Source organism: Triticum urartu, chromosome 7A, assembly GCF_056163025.1.
Source record: "Triticum urartu cultivar PI428250 chromosome 7A, HENAU_Tu73, whole genome shotgun sequence".
In the NCBI taxonomy this organism is placed as follows: domain Eukaryota; kingdom Viridiplantae; phylum Streptophyta; class Magnoliopsida; order Poales; family Poaceae; genus Triticum; species Triticum urartu.
Window position 1 is genome coordinate 50638443 of NC_141879.1, and position 16258 is coordinate 50654700.

Consider the following 16258-nt stretch of genomic DNA (forward strand, 5'->3'; position numbering starts at 1 on the left):
GAACATGAAATATTAAATAAATTGCATGGTAATTGGAATTACATAGTCCGTCTAATGGGGGCAGACAGTGCTTTAAGACTCAATGATTACTTGATTTATTGTCTACATTTAACAATGTTTGGTAGTTGGGAAGATGGTGGTTGGGGAGATGGTGCATGTGGGCAGTCTCGCGTTTGGACAGAAGTTTCTCTGCCTAGGAACAGAAACGCGTAAACTCTAGTACGGACATACACTGCAGTGCATGATAAACACGCGAGGAAGAATGTCTAAATACAAAACAGCTAATATAGTAATTTCGGATCCCGAGGAGAATTGATGGAACAGATTCCAGGGGGGTAGCCGCCGAGTGCTCCTAGGCACTTTCTGTTGGGGAACGTAGTAATTTCAAAAAAATTCCTATGCACACGCAAGATCATGGTGATGCATAGCAACGAGAGGGGAGAGTGTGATCTACGTACCCTTGTAGATCAACAACGGAAGCGTTTGGTTGATGTAGTCGTACGTCTCCATGGCCCGACCGATCAAGCACCGAAACTACGACACCTCCGAGTTCTAGCACACGTTCAGCTCGATGACGATCCTCGGGCTCCGATCCAGCAAAGCGTCGGGGAGGAGTTCCGTCAACACGACGGCGTGGTGACGATCTTGATGTTCTACCATCGCAGGGCTTCGCCTAAGCACCGCTACAATATGATCGAGGTGGACTATGGTGGAAGGGGGCACCGCACACGGCTAAGGAACGATCACGAAGATCAACTTGTGTGTCTATGGGGTGCCCCTTTCCCCTATATAGAAAGGATGGAGGAGGAGGAGGCCGGCCAAGGCTTGGTGCGGCCAGGATGTGGAGTCCTACTAGGACTCCAAGTCCAAGTAGGAGTCCACCAAGAGGGGAGGAAGGGAGAAGGAAGTGGAGGAGAAGGAAAGGTGGCCGGCCCCCTTTTCCCTAGTCCAATTCGGACTAGAGGGGAGGGGGGGCGCAGCAGCCCCTTGGCCCTTTCTCCTCTTCCCACTAAAGCCCATCAAGGCCCATTGCTTCTCCCGTAACTACCCGGTACTCCGAAAAATACCCGAATCACTCGGAACCTTTTCGATGTCCGAATATAGTCATCCAATATATCGATATTTACGTCTCAACCATTTCGAGACTCCTCGTCATGTCCCCGACCTCATCCGGGACTCCGAACTCCTTCGGTACATCAAAACTCATAAACTCATAATATAACTGTCATCGAAACTTTAAGCGTGCGGACCCTACGGGTTCGAGAACAATGTAGACATGACCGAGACACGTCTCCGGTCAATAACCAATAGCGGGACCTGGATGCCCATATTGGCTCCTACATATTCTACGAAGATCTTTATCGGTCAGACCGCATAACAACATACGTTGTTCCCTTTGTCATCGGTATGTTACTTGCCCAAGATTCGATCGTCGGTATCCAATACCTAGTTCAATCTCGTTACCGGCAAGTCTCTTTACTCGTTTCGTAATACATCATCTCGTAACTAACTCATTAGCTGCAATGCTTGCACGGCTTAAGTGATGTGCATTACCGAGAGGGCCCAGAGATACCTCTCCGACAATCGGAGTGACAAATCCTAATCTCGAAATACGCCAACCCAACATGTACCTTCGGAGACACCTGTAGAGCTCCTTTATAATCACCCAGTTACGTTGTGACGTTTGGTAGCACACAAAGTGTTCCTCCGGCAAACGGGAGTTGCATAATCTCATAGTCATAGGAACATGTATAAGTCATGAAGAAAGCAATAGCAACATACTAAACGATCGGGTGCTAAGCTAATGGAATGGGTCATGTCAATCAGATCATTCATCTAATGATGTGATCCCGTTAATCAAATAACAACTCTTTGTCCATGGTTAGGAAACATAACCATCTTTGATTAACGAGCTAGTCAAGTAGAGGCATACTAGTGACACTCTGTTTGTCTATGTATTCACACATGTATTATGTTTCCGTTTAATACAATTCTAGCATGAATAATAAACATTTATCATGAAATAAGGAAATAAATAATAACTTTATTATTGCCTCTAGGGCATATTTCCTTCACTTTCGCATGCATATGAAGGGTAAATAGCAATTGGCATATCACGGTCGGGAGTACTATCTATACTGTGGGTAGTAACATATGTGTTGTGTCATGCATCACTTCATTTATTACGTTCTAGACTCATCTTTTTTGATATGTGTGATGTTTACAGTAACTAGCTATGTTACTACATGATTCTTTTTCTTCATTAATTACATGCCACATCATCTATTTTATCTAGATAAGTGTGATGTTACCATTTATATTACTCTCACTGTGAGTAGTCCGACGGTGGAGGACTAGTCAATAGCCTAGTGGCAAGGTCGCTGTGGCGCACCTTGCAGACCGGAGTTTGACTTTTGTCAGGGGCGCCGCGATCTCATCTGGGTGGGCTTCTCCTATAAAAATGTCCTGGGTGCTAGTGCCCATGGATTTTTTTTTTCTGACGGTGCGAGCCCGAGGTGAGATTTTTTCTTCTATTTTTTCTTTTTTGGAACTCACATTTTACTATGGTGTATAATTAAAATTAATGAAGTTTTTTTGACAAGCCTATGAGTTTGCTTTCTTCAAGTTCTTATATTGTTTGGGGTTACCTAGATGTTTTTCCGTTTATATTTTGTGTATATATATTCCTCCGCTCATGAAAGGATCATATTGATTCCCCTTCCCCCCACCCCTGCCATCTTATTTAAGCTTTGGAATCTGCCAACAATGGTGGCCCGAGTAGTACTGCAACCATCTTGCTTGTGTGGATGCAGCCTGCATTGCTGCCCATGATGATTTAGGTAAATTTATCAATTCTCCTGCAATTTTATGTCCTATTAGCAATCAAATGTGCGTCTGTGGCTAGCATTGTGCCAACTCACGAGGGAGCACCCCGCCACTAGGGTTTCTCCTGCCTCCCGTCGGCGTCAGTCTGCCTCGTGTCCTTTGGCCTTGAGGCCACGGAGGCATGATGGATCCCGACCCTTGCCGGTGGGAGGGCTTTGGTTTTGGATGCTTTTCTGAGTTTTCTTAGGGTTTGTTTCCTGCACAGAGAGAAGAGGTGGTTGTGGCTCTCTAAAGATGGAATAAGGTTCTCCCCACCTAGCCCCCGTCCCACTGGTGCTTCTAGCATCATTAGAGGGTGTGTGGAGATTTGTTTCCGGCGGATCTCACAGGATTTGGTCGGCGTTTGTCTTCGGTGGATCCACATGGATCCGGTCTTTGTTCGTGTGTGTCTACAGGTTAGATCCTTCTTATCTAAACTTCTCTTCAACGACCTCGGTTGCTGTTTTGGTGCGCTGGTCCTATAGGGCCTTAACACGACAACTTTCTGGCTGTCTACTAGAACAAGTTTTGCTTGGCTCCAGTGAGGGAGGGGCGATGACGACGGCGTGCCTTCGGCTCGCTTCATCGTCGCTAGGTGGTCTACATATCTGGATGTAATTTTTATTATTTTTGGTATTCGTTGTACTATCGTGATTAATGATGAATAAATTAGAAGTTTTTTGCAAAAAGAGAAAAATGTATCTCCTATTATCGAGGTTGATTTGACATTTCCATTGTGTTCCAGATGCAGATCTTCTAACCCTATATTTGGATGTATTGTGTCTACACCACTACACAGTGAATCTTTGTGTTGGTTGTTCTTTGCGAATTATGATGACTTCTTCATCTTTTGTATCATGACATTTTTGTATTTTTCTTTACTGATTATTACGGTTCTAATTGATAATGAGAACAAATAACAATCTTCACTTTTCCATTAAAAATATACTATGAGGTATAATATATTGCACAATATCTTTCCTACTTATAAAGGTTGTGTTGGGTATCGTAGCAGAAATTTAAAATTTTCTACGCATCACCAAGATCAATCTATGGAGTAATCTAGCAACGAGAGGAAGGGGAGTGCACCTACATACCCTTGTAGATCGCTAAGCGGAAGCGTTGCAAGAACGCGGTTGGTGGAGTCGTACACGCAGCGATTCAGATCGCGGTCGATTCCGATCTAAGCACCGAACAACGGCGCCTCCGCGTTCAACACACGTACAGCCCGGTGACGTCTCCCGCGCCTTGATCCAGCAAGGAGAGAGGGAGAGGTTGGGGAAGACTCCGTTTAGCAGCAGCACGACGACGTGGTGATGGTGGAGGAGCGCGGGACTCCAGCAGGGCTTCGCCAAGCACTACGAGAGACGAGCAGGGAGAGAAGTAGGGCTGCGCCAAGAGGAAGATCAAATCATGTGTTGGGCAGCCCCAATACCTCAAGTATATATAGGGGAAGGGGAGGGGCTGCGCCCCCATCTAGGGTTCCATCCCTAGGGGTGGCGGCAGCCCCCAAAACCCATCTAGGGTGCGACCAAGGGGGGGAAGAGAGGGGGGCGCCCTAGGGTGGGCCTTAAGGCCCACCCGGACCTAGGGTTTGCCCCCTTCCCACTCTCCACGCGCCTTGGGCCTTGGTGGGGGGGCGCACCAGCCCACCTGGGGTTGGTCCCTCTCCCACACTTGGCCCACGCAGCCTTCTGGGGCTGGTGGCCCACCTGGCGGACCCCCGGGACCCTCCCGGTGGTCCCGGTATGTTACCGATAGCACCCGAAACTTTTCCGGTGACCAAAACGGGACTTCCCATATATAAATCTTTACCTCCGGACCATTCCGGAACTCCTCGTGACGTCCGGGATCTCATCCGGGACTCCGAACAACATTCGGTAACTGCGTACATACTTTCCCTATAACCCTAGCATCAGCGAACCTTAAGTGTGTAGACCCTACGGGCTCGGTAGTCATGCAGACATGGCGGAGACAACTCTCCAGTCAATAAACAACAACGGGATCTGGATACCCATGTTGGTTCCCACATGCTCCACGATGATCTTGTCGGATGCACCACAATGTCAAGGATTCAATCAACCCCGTATACAATTCTCTTTGTCTGTCGGTACGATACTTGCCCGAGATTCGATCGTCGGTATCCCTATACCTCGTTCAATCTCGTTACCGGCAAGTCTCTTTACTCGTTCCGTGCCATATCATCCCGTGATCAACTCATTGGTCACATTGTGCACATTATGATGATGTCCTACCGAGTGGGCCCAGAGATACCTCTCCGTTACACGGAGTGACAAATCCCAGTCTCGATTCGTGCCAACCCAACAGACACTTTAGGAGATACCCGCAGTGCATCTTTATAGTCACCCAGTTACGTTGTGACGTTTGGTACACCCAAAGCATTCCTACGGTATCCGGGAGTTGCACAATCTCATGGTCTAAGGAAATGATACTTGACATTAGAAAAGCTTTAGCATATGAACTACACGATCTTGTGCTAGGCTTAGGATTGGGTCTTGTCCATCACATCATTCTCCTAATGATGTGATCCCGTTATCAATGACATCCAATGTCCATGGTCAGGAAACCATGACCATCTATTGATCAACGAGCTAGTCAACTAGAGGCTTACTAGGGACATGTTGCGGTCTATGTATTCACACATGTATTACGGTTTCCGGATAATACAATTATAGCATGAACAATAAACGATTATCATGAACAAGGAAATATAATAATAACTAATTTATTATTGCCTCTAGGGCATATTTCCAACAGTCTCCCACTTGCACTAGAGTCAATAATCTAGTTCACATCACTATGTGATTGCAATGAATCCAACACCCATGGGGCTTGTTCATATCTTGCTTGTGAGAGAGGTTTATTAGTCAATGTGTCTGAACCTTTCAGATCCATGTGTGCTTTACAAATCTCTATGTCATCTTATAGATGCAGCTACCACGCGCTACTTGGAGCTATTCCAAATAGCTGTTCTACTATATGAATCCGGTTTCCGGTTTACTACTACGAGTCATCCGGATTAGTGTCAAAGTTTGCATCGACGTAATCCTTTACGACGAACTCTTTTACCACCTCCATAATCGAGAAAATTCCTTAGTCCACTAGTTACTAAGGACAACCTTGACCGTTGTCCTGTGATCCATTCCTAGATCACACTTGTACCCCTAGACTGACTCATGGCTTAGCACTCTTCAGGTGCGGTACACAACATTGCATACTTTAGAGCCTACGTCTAAAGCATAGGGAACGACCTTCGTCCTTTCTCTCTATTCTGCCGTGGTCAGGTCTTGAGTTTTACTCAATACTCATACCTTATAACACAGCCAAGAACTCCTTCTTTGCCGATCTATTTTTGAACTCCTTCAAAATTTTGTCATGGTATGTGTTCGTTTGAAAGTACTATTAAGCGATTTTGATCTATCCTTATAGATCTTGATGCTCAATGTTCAAGTAGCTTAATCCAGGTTTTCCATTGAAAAACACTTTTCAAATAACCCTGCATGCTTTCCAGAAATTCTACATCATTTCTGATCAACAATATGTGAACAACAATATACTCATCAAAAATTCTATAGTGCTCCCACTCACTTCTTTGGAAATACAAGTTTCTCATAAACTTTGTATAAACCCAAAATCTTTGATCATCTCATCAAAGCGTACATTCCAATTCCGAGATGCTTACTCCAGTCCTTAGAAGGATTGCTGGAGCTTTGCATACTTGTTAGCATCTTTCAGGATTGACAAAACCTTCTGGTTGTATCACATACAACCTTTCCTCAAGAAAAACGTCGAGGAAACAATGTTTTGACATCCTATCTGCAAGATTTCATAAATAATGCAGTAACTGCTAACATAATTCCAACAGAATCTTAGCATCGCTACGAGCGAGAAAGTCTTATCGTAGTCAACTCCTTAAACTTGTCGGGAAACATCTTAATGACAAGTCGAGCTTTCTTAATGGTGACACTTACCATCATTGTCCGTCTTCCTTTTAAAATTCATCTGCACCCAACAGCCTTACGACCATCAAGTAGTTCTTTTCAAAGTCTATACTTTGTTTTATACATGGATCCTCTCTCAGATTTTATGGCCTCGAGCCATTCGTCGGAATCCGGGCCTACCATCTCTTCTCCATAGCTCGTAGGTTCATTGTTGTCTAGCAACATGATTTCCAAGACATGATTACGTACCACTCTGAAGTAGTACACATCCTTGTCGACCTATGAGGTTTGGTAGTGACTTGATCTGAAGTTTCATGATCATTATCATAAGCTTCCACTTCAATTGGTGTAGGTGCCACAGGAACAACTTCATGTGCCCTGCTACACACTAGTTGAAGTGACGGTTCAATAACCTCATCAAGTCTCCACCATCCTCCCACTCAATTCTTTCGAGAGAAAGTTTTCCTCGAGAAAGGACCCGTTTCTAGAAACAATCACTTTTGCTTCCGGATCTGAAATAGGAGGTATACCCAACTATTTTTGGGTATTCTATGAAGATGCATTTATCCGCTTTGGGTTCGAGCTTATCAGCCTGAAACTTTTTCACATAAGCATCACAGCCCCAAACTTTTAAGAAATGACAGCTTAGGTTTCTCTAAACCATAGTTCATATAGTGTCGTTTCAACGGAATTGTGTGGTGCCCTATTTAAAGTGAGTGCGGTTGTCTCTAATGCCTAACCCATAAATGATAGTGGTAATTCGATAAGAGACATCATGGTATGTACCATATCCAATAGGGTGCAGTTGTGATGTTTGGACACACCATCACACTATGATGGTCCAGGCGGTATTAGTTGTGAAACGATTTCCACAATGTCTTAATTGTGTGCCAAACTCGTAACTCAGACATTCATCTCTATGATCATATCATAGACATTTTATCATCTTGTCACGACGATCTTCAACTTCACTCTGAAATTACTTGAACCTTTCAATAATTCAGACTTGTGTTTCATCAAGTAAATATACTCAGCATCTACTCAAATCATCTGTGAAGTAAGAACATAATGATATCCACTGCGTGCCTCAGCACTCATTGGACTACACACATCAAAATGTAATACTTCCAACAAGTCGCTTTCTTGTTCCATCTTACTGAAAACGAGACCTTTCAGTCATCTTGCCCATGTGGTATGATTTGCATGTCTCAAGTGATTCAAAATCAAGTGAGTCCAAACGATCCATCTGCATGGAGTTTCTTCATGCATATCTACCAATAGACATGGTTTGCATGTCTCAATCTTCAAAAACGAGTGAGTCCAAAGATCCATCAACATGGAGCTTCTTCATGCGTTTTATACCAACATGACTCAAATGGCAGTGCCACAAGTATGTGGTACTATCATTACTATCTTATATCTTTTGGCATGAACATGTGTATCACTACGATCGAGATTCAATAAACCATTCATTTTAGATGCAAGACCATTGAAGGTATTATTCAAATAAACAGAGTAACCATTATTCTCCTTAAATGAATAACTGTATTGCAATAAACATAATCCAATCATGTCTATGCTCAACGCAAACACCAAATAACAATTATTTAGGTTTAGCACCAATCTCGATGGTAGAGGGAGCATGCGATGCTTGATCACATCAACCTTGGAAACACTTCCAACACATATCGTCATCTCACCTTCAGCTAGTCTCCGTTTATTCCGTAGCCTTTTATTTCGAGTTACGAACACTTAGGAACTGAACCGGTATTTTAATACCCTGGTGCTACTAGGAGTACTAGTAAAGTACACATTTAATATAATGTATGTCCAATACATACTGCTATCAACCTTGCCAGCCTTCTCATCTACCAAATATCTAGGGTGGTTCTGCTTCAGTGTCCGTTCCCCTTATTACAGAAGCACTTAGTCTTGGGCTTGGGTTCAACTTTGGGTTTCTTCACTAGAGCAGCAACCGATTTGTCGTTTCATGAAGTATCCCTTTCTTGCCCTTGCCCTTCTTGAAACTAGTGGTTTTACTAACCATCAACAATTGATGCTCCTATTTGATTTCTACTTTCGCGGTGTTGCGAATAGCTCAAGGATCATTATATCTATCCCTGATATGTTATAGTTCATCACGAAGCTCTAGTAGCTTGGTGGCAGTGACTTTGGAGAACCATCACTATCTCATCTGGAAGATCAACTCCCACTCGATTCAAGCGATTGTAGTACTCAGACAATCTGAGCACATGCTCAACAATTGAGCTTTTCTCCCTTAGTTTGCAGGCTTAAGAAACTTGTCAGAGGTCTCATACCTCTTGACGTGGGCACTAGTCTGAAATCCCAATTTCAGTCTTTGGAACATCTCATATGTTCTGCGATGTTTCAAAAAACGTCTTTGTGCCTCAATTCTAAACCATTTAGCATTACGCACTGAACTATCATGTAGTCATCAAAACATGTATGTCAGATGTTCGCAACATCCACAACTGACGCTCGAGGTTCAGCTCACTGAGCGGTGCATTAAGGACATAATCCTTCTGCGCAGCAATGAGGACAATCCTCAGTTTACGGACCCAGTCTGCATAATTGCTACTATCAACTTTCAACTAAATTTTCTCTAGGAACATATCTAAAATAGTAGAACTAAAGCATAAGCTTCGACATAATTTGCAAAGTCCTTTTGACTATGTTCATGATAATTAAGTTCATCTGATAATTTAATGAACTCCCACTCAGATAGACATCCCTCTAGTCATCTAAGTGATACATGATACGAGTCAACTAGGCCGTGTCCGATCATCACGTGAGACGGACTAGTCATCATCGGTGAACATCTTCATGTTGATCGTATCTTCTATACGACTCATGTTCGACCTTTCGGTCTTCCGTGTTCCGAGGCCATGTCTATACATGCTAGGCTCATCAAGTCAACCTAAGTGTATTGCGTGTGTAAATCTGGCTTACACCCTTTGTATTCGAACATTAGAATCTATCACACCCGATCATCACGTGGTGCTTCGAAACAACGAACCTTCGCAATGGTGCACAGTTAGGGGGAACACTTTCTTGAAATTATTGCGAGGGATCATCTTATTTAAGCTACTGTCGTTCTAAGCAAATAAGATGTAAAACATGATGAACATCACATGCAATCAAATAGTGACATGATATGGCCAATATCATTTTGCTCCTTTTGATCTCCATCTTCGGGGCGCCATGATCATCATCGTCACCGGCATGACACCAAGATCTCCACCATCATGATCTCCATCATCGTGTCTTCATGAAGTTGTCTCGTCATCTATTACTTCTACTACTATGGCTAACGGTTTAGCAATAAAGTAAAGTAAGTACATGACATTTATGTTGACACGCAGGTCATAAATAAATTAATACAACTCCTATGGCTCCTGCCGGTTGTCATACTCATCGACATGCAAGTCGTGATTCCTATTACAAGAACATGATCAATCTCATACATCACATATATCATTCATCACATCCTTTTGGCCATATCACATCACGTAGCATACCCTGCAAAAAACAAGTTAGATGTCCTCTAATTTTTGTTGCATGTTTTACGTGGCTGCTATGGGTTTCTAGCAAGAACGTTTCTTACCTATGCAAAACCACAACGGTGATATGCCAATTGCTATTTACCCTTCATAAGGACCCTTTTCATCGAATCCGATCCAACTAAAGTGGGGGAGACAGACACCCACTAGCCACCTTATGCAACTAGTGCATGTCAGTCGGTGGAACCTGTCTCACGTAAGTGTACGTGTAAGGTCGGTCCAGGCCGCTTCATCCCACAATGCCGCCGAATCAAGATAAGACTAGTAACGGTAAGCAAATTGAACAAATCATCGCCCACAACTGCTTTTTGTTCTACTCGTGCATAGAAACTATGCATAGACCTAGCTCATGATGCCACTGTTGGGTATCGTAGCAGAAATTTAAAATTTTCTACGCATCACAAAGATCAATCTATGGAGTAATCTAGCAACGAGAGGAAGGGGAGTGCACCTACATACCCTTGTAGATCGCTAAGCGGAAGCGTTGCAAGAACGCGGTTGGTGGAGTCGTACACGCAGCGATTTAGATCGCGGTCGATTCCGATCTAAGCACCGAACAACGGCGCCTCCGCGTTTAACACACGTACAGCCCGGTGACGTCTCTCGCGCCTTGATCCAGCAAGGAGAGAGGGAGAGGTTGGCGAAGACTCCGTCCAGCAGCAGCACGACGGCGTGATGATGGTGGAGGAGCGCGGGACTCCAGCAGGGCTTCGCCAAGCACTACGAGAGACGAGGAGGGAGAGAAGTAGGGCTGCGCCAAGAGGAAGATCAAATCATGTGTTGGGCAGCCCCAATACCTCAAGTATACATAGGGGAAGGGGAGGGGCTGCGCCCCCATCTAGGGTTCCATCCCTAGGGGTGGCGGCAGCCCCCAAAACCCATCTAGGGTGCGACCAAGGGGGGGAAGAGAGGGGGGCGCCCTAGGGTGGGCCTTAAGGCCCACCCGGACCTAGGGTTTGCCCCCTTCCCACTCTCCACGCGCCTTGGGCCTTGGTGGGGGGCGCACCAGCCCACCTGGGGTTGGTCCCCCTCCCACACTTGGCCCACGCAGCCTTCTGGGGCTGGTGGCCCCACCCGGTGGACCCCCGGGACCCTCCCTGTGGTCCCGGTACATTACCGATAGCACTCGAAACTTTTCCGGTGACTAAAACGGGACTTCCCATATATAAATCTTTACCTCCGGACCATTCCGGAACTCCTCATGACGTCCGGGATCTCATCCGGGACTCCGAACAACATTCGGTAACCGCGTACATACTTTCCCTATAACCCTAGCGTCATCGAACCTTAGGTGTGTAGACCCTACGGGCTCGGGAGTCATGCAGACATGGCCGAGACAACTCTCCGGTCAATAACAAACAGCGGGATCTGGATACCCATGTTGGTTCCCACATGCTCCACGATGATCTCATCGGATGAACCATGATGACAAGGATTCAATCAATCCCGTATACATTTCCCTTTGTCTAGCGGTACTATACTTGCCCGAGATTCGATCGTCGGTATCCCTATACCTCGTTCAATCTCGTTACCGGCAAGTCTCTTTACTCGTTCTGTAACACATCATCCCGTGATCAACTCATTGGTCACATTGTATCGCAGTCTCGATTCGTGCCAACCCAACAGACACTTTTGGAGATACCCGCAGTGCACCTTTATAGTCACCGAGTTACGTTGTGATGTTTGGTACACCCAAAGTATTCCTACGGTATCCGGGAGTTGCACAATCTCATGGTCTAAGGAAATGATACTTGACATTAGAAAAGCTTTAGCATACGAACTACACGATCTTGTGCTAGGCTTTGGATTGGGTCTTGTCCATCACATCATTCTCCTAATGATGTGATCCCGTTATCAATGACATCCAATGTTCATGGTCAGGAAACCATGACCATCTATTGATCAACGAGCTAGTCAACTAGAGGCTTACTAGGGACATGTTGCGGTCTATGTATTCACACATGTATTACGGTTTCCAGATAATACAATTATAGCATGAACAATAAACGATTATCATGAACAAGGAAATATAATAATAACTAATTTATTATTGACTCTAGGGCATATTTCCAACAGGTTGGAGTTGGTGGTGAGTTCACTTGTAAGACCAACAACCTTCACCAATACATAAATGTACTCTATATGTGGGAACCAACCTTCCAAGAGATATAAATAAACAAATGCACTTTTACTTATATGTGGGACCTAAAACAAACTAACAATTACACTACTACTTTATGTGAGATCAACACTTGAAGAATGCACAAATAGCAAAATGCAAAAGTCTGAATCCAACTCAAAATTATGCTATTAAGCTGTGAGCTTACTCCTCAAATTTTAGTTTCGTAGCAACACACAGGCATTGTTCTAGTACGTAGGAATGTTTGGATTTGTGTCACAAGTGTCCTCAACCACGGTGGGATATAAGTATACAATACAACCAGTTTTAGGAAAAACTTTGTGTGGGTAACGCTTCGTCTTAGCAAGGCCACTAAAAATGCTTATTCCAGCATAAACAAAAGGTTTTACGCTTAGCTATTTTTACAAGCCCATGTAGTTGTTCATTTCCATTTTCCAAAAGAAATCCTATGGAACTTTTCAAGATCAACATATTTCTATGTTTAGTTACTAAATAATATTGACCAAAAATGACACTATGGAGATAGAAGTTGTCACTCTTGTAAATTTGAGTCATTTGACAATTTATTCTTGCACATCGAGTAAAATATATTTGGAGAGATCTCCGATGTGCATATGGTTTACATTATGTACATAGAAAACCTTGAGGAATTGTTTGGTTGTTCACCGAAAATGAGGAAATTAGCAAAGTTAAGAATGACAAATGTAATATTGGCAATATGGTGAACTTTCACCAATGCTTCCCCTCCAACATGCTCAGGGGCCGACAATTCCTAGCTGAAGTAGATCTGACTCATCATTTTACTAATTCTTGAGTATATTGGATTCTGGGATTTCAGACTTCTCATGTGACTTGTGGGATTTATCGTTTATTGCGACCTGCATTTGGTTTGGGGCAAATTAAAAAGTGGCACAAAGATAAAGTTTTGGTCAAATTGTGGAGAAAGAGGATCTCGACCTAGCAGTGAAGGTTTCCATCCGATCAATAGCTCTCACTTTAGATGAATGAGCCTCCAAAAACCTTTTTTGTTTCAACTTGAGGTGCATGAGCCATTCTTTTATGTATGCATCCTCTTGGAAGTGAGCTAGATGCTTTGTGCAACATCAACACATTGTACTAAAATTTTCCTTTTGTAGTATTTTCCTACTACAAATAAGAATATTTCTTCTACGTATCCTTCAGTTGTACTGGCAAAAATGAAGTTTGTATTCTTTTTGGTAAAAAGGCCCATATTAATTAGCATATATGTAATTAAAAGGAAAGAAGGGATAAATAGATGAATCATTACAGTGCCATGTTAGATCCATACAACTTGAATTGGTGTGTTATTGTTGGCAAGATAGCATGGAACTTAGAGTTCCAACTTTTCAAGGATGTACCGATTTTTTGTCAACCAAAAATTCCTTTTCCTTCACACAAGAGGAGAGCGGTGGGAAATCTGGACTGAAAAACTTCGTGAAGTGCCAAATGTTCATCTTATCTATATGGTGCAAGTTAGCACAAAATGTTAGGGTTTAAATGTGCTATGAATTCACTTTCTCTCTCAGTTTTTAAGATGAATTCTGCATTTGCATTTTTGCAGGAAAGGTTATGTATGCGCTGCATGTGAATATAGCTGAGCTAGAGCGAAAGGTAATAATTTGATTGCAAATTTATTGAATTAAGAGCAATAGTTTGTGTTACTTATAACTTTGTCCTTATCAATCAAACCCATGCAAAATATTTGCATGGGACAGTCGCTCAAGTGAAAGACTAAATTGTTTTGTCAGAACAGAAAGCATCATATTGCAGCAAAAAACAAGCATCGGTCATGACTCATGGAGTTGGAGCACTGAGTTGCAACTGAAAAACCACTGGAAAAACTTTGCAATTGCATGTTTGATTTTCCTTTGCACCGTTACCAAGCACCCACTCATTCAATTGCAAGTAGAGTACAATTATCATGTCATGTGAATTGAAGCTGATAGAAAGGTGTTTAGCTCACGGTGAGATCATGATATTGATTGGGATGGTGTTGTATCCTTGCATATGCATGTCATAAATGATGCACGTCTGCACCTACTACACCTTCCACACACAAAGAGCTATTTTATACATTAATTTGTTTGGTCTGGCCAGTGAGAAGCAATAAATAAATAAATATGGTGTACATGAAGGGAGAACAATATTCTTTTGGCTTGGTACTTTGCTACTTGTCGCTTTTATATATATGCTTGTTTGTCTGTTTTTTTTTGCGGGAAACTTGTTTGTCTGTTCACGTTCTTCTGAACATGGCAGAATTGTCCACAGGGCAGTCATTAGAACTTGCAAGCTGCAGTTTGTTCTGACTTTTGATGCTGATTTCTGGAGCGAACAAGTTCCAAATTTGTGAACTATACTTTTTCAGTTTTGTGGGCTTCAAGAGCATGCAGCAGCTTGACTGAGACTAAAATATTCGTTTTTCTATTTTGTGTCAACAATGAACTATCATATCAAGTCTGAGATTCTTTATATCCACTGCATATTTTTTGCTTGTTTAGTTTGTAGAGTAAAAAGGAAAAACATAGCAAAATTCACCGGTCTATCCATAAAGCACGCATATCCATCTTGTCGTTCTGCTTCCCTTCCCCAACTAAGCAAGCTCGTTGGCAGTCATTGCACGGAGGGTGTCAAGCTCTTGACCGGACCTTTTCTATTGCTATAAATCCAAAATAACATTATAGTCGATTGTATACGGGACAAAAAACTTTTTTTGCGGTAAATACGGGACAAAAATCTGGTAGGACATACTACTGGTATTACATTTGGTTTCTGGCTAGGCATAATGGAAAATTGGATACGGATAGTCCTGGTGAGATCAATGGCGAATCTTGGAAGAAAATGAAGGGGGCTCAAAGTTAACGATGTGAAGAAAAAGCCACTAACTCGCAGTTTTCTATCCAAATAATGTTAAAATTTTGATACGAGGCTGGGCTAAATGGTAGTAATATTTTTTTCCAATTTCTGGAGGGGGGGGGGGGGGGGGGACGGGACGACAAAGGTCCCGTGTAGCTCAGGCTACATGAAACCTCTTATCCTCAACCCTCCAGCCTTACTTTGAGATCCGTGCTCTCCAACTAACTTACAACAAGAAGATTTCTCGTTTTTGTTTCTCTCAATGAAACAATATATGAACTTCAAACTTTGCAGATCGAACAAACATTAGAACATCAATGTGTGAAAAAACTTTCAGATTTTTGGTCTGATATAAATATACAAAATGAGATTTTGTTTGACTAAAAATATTTTTAAGTATTTAAAATGCATGAAAAAAATCTGAAAGTTTTTTCCCACATTGTAGTTAGAATGTATTGTTGTTCTGCAAAATTTGAAGTTTATATGTTGTGTCGTTTGAGAGAAACAAAAAAGACAAATGTGTCTGCACGGATCACGATGCAGAAATAGATGGCAATGATAAGGGTTGCCATGTAGCTCAAGCTACAGAAAACCACACTCGGCCTTAGATTCACCACTGGGTGAGATGATGCATGCTCGGACAGTTAATTCATTTTTACCACGACACTTCTGAATATTTTATATCTACGTCACTTGAAAAAAAGACCTCTTGACGCTTCCTTTGATTCTTTCATACATACAGGAAAATAATAATGAGCTACTTACTCCATAAACTAATATAAGATGTTTAAATCTTTTAGTGATCTAAAACGTCTTATATATTGGTTTAGAGAGTA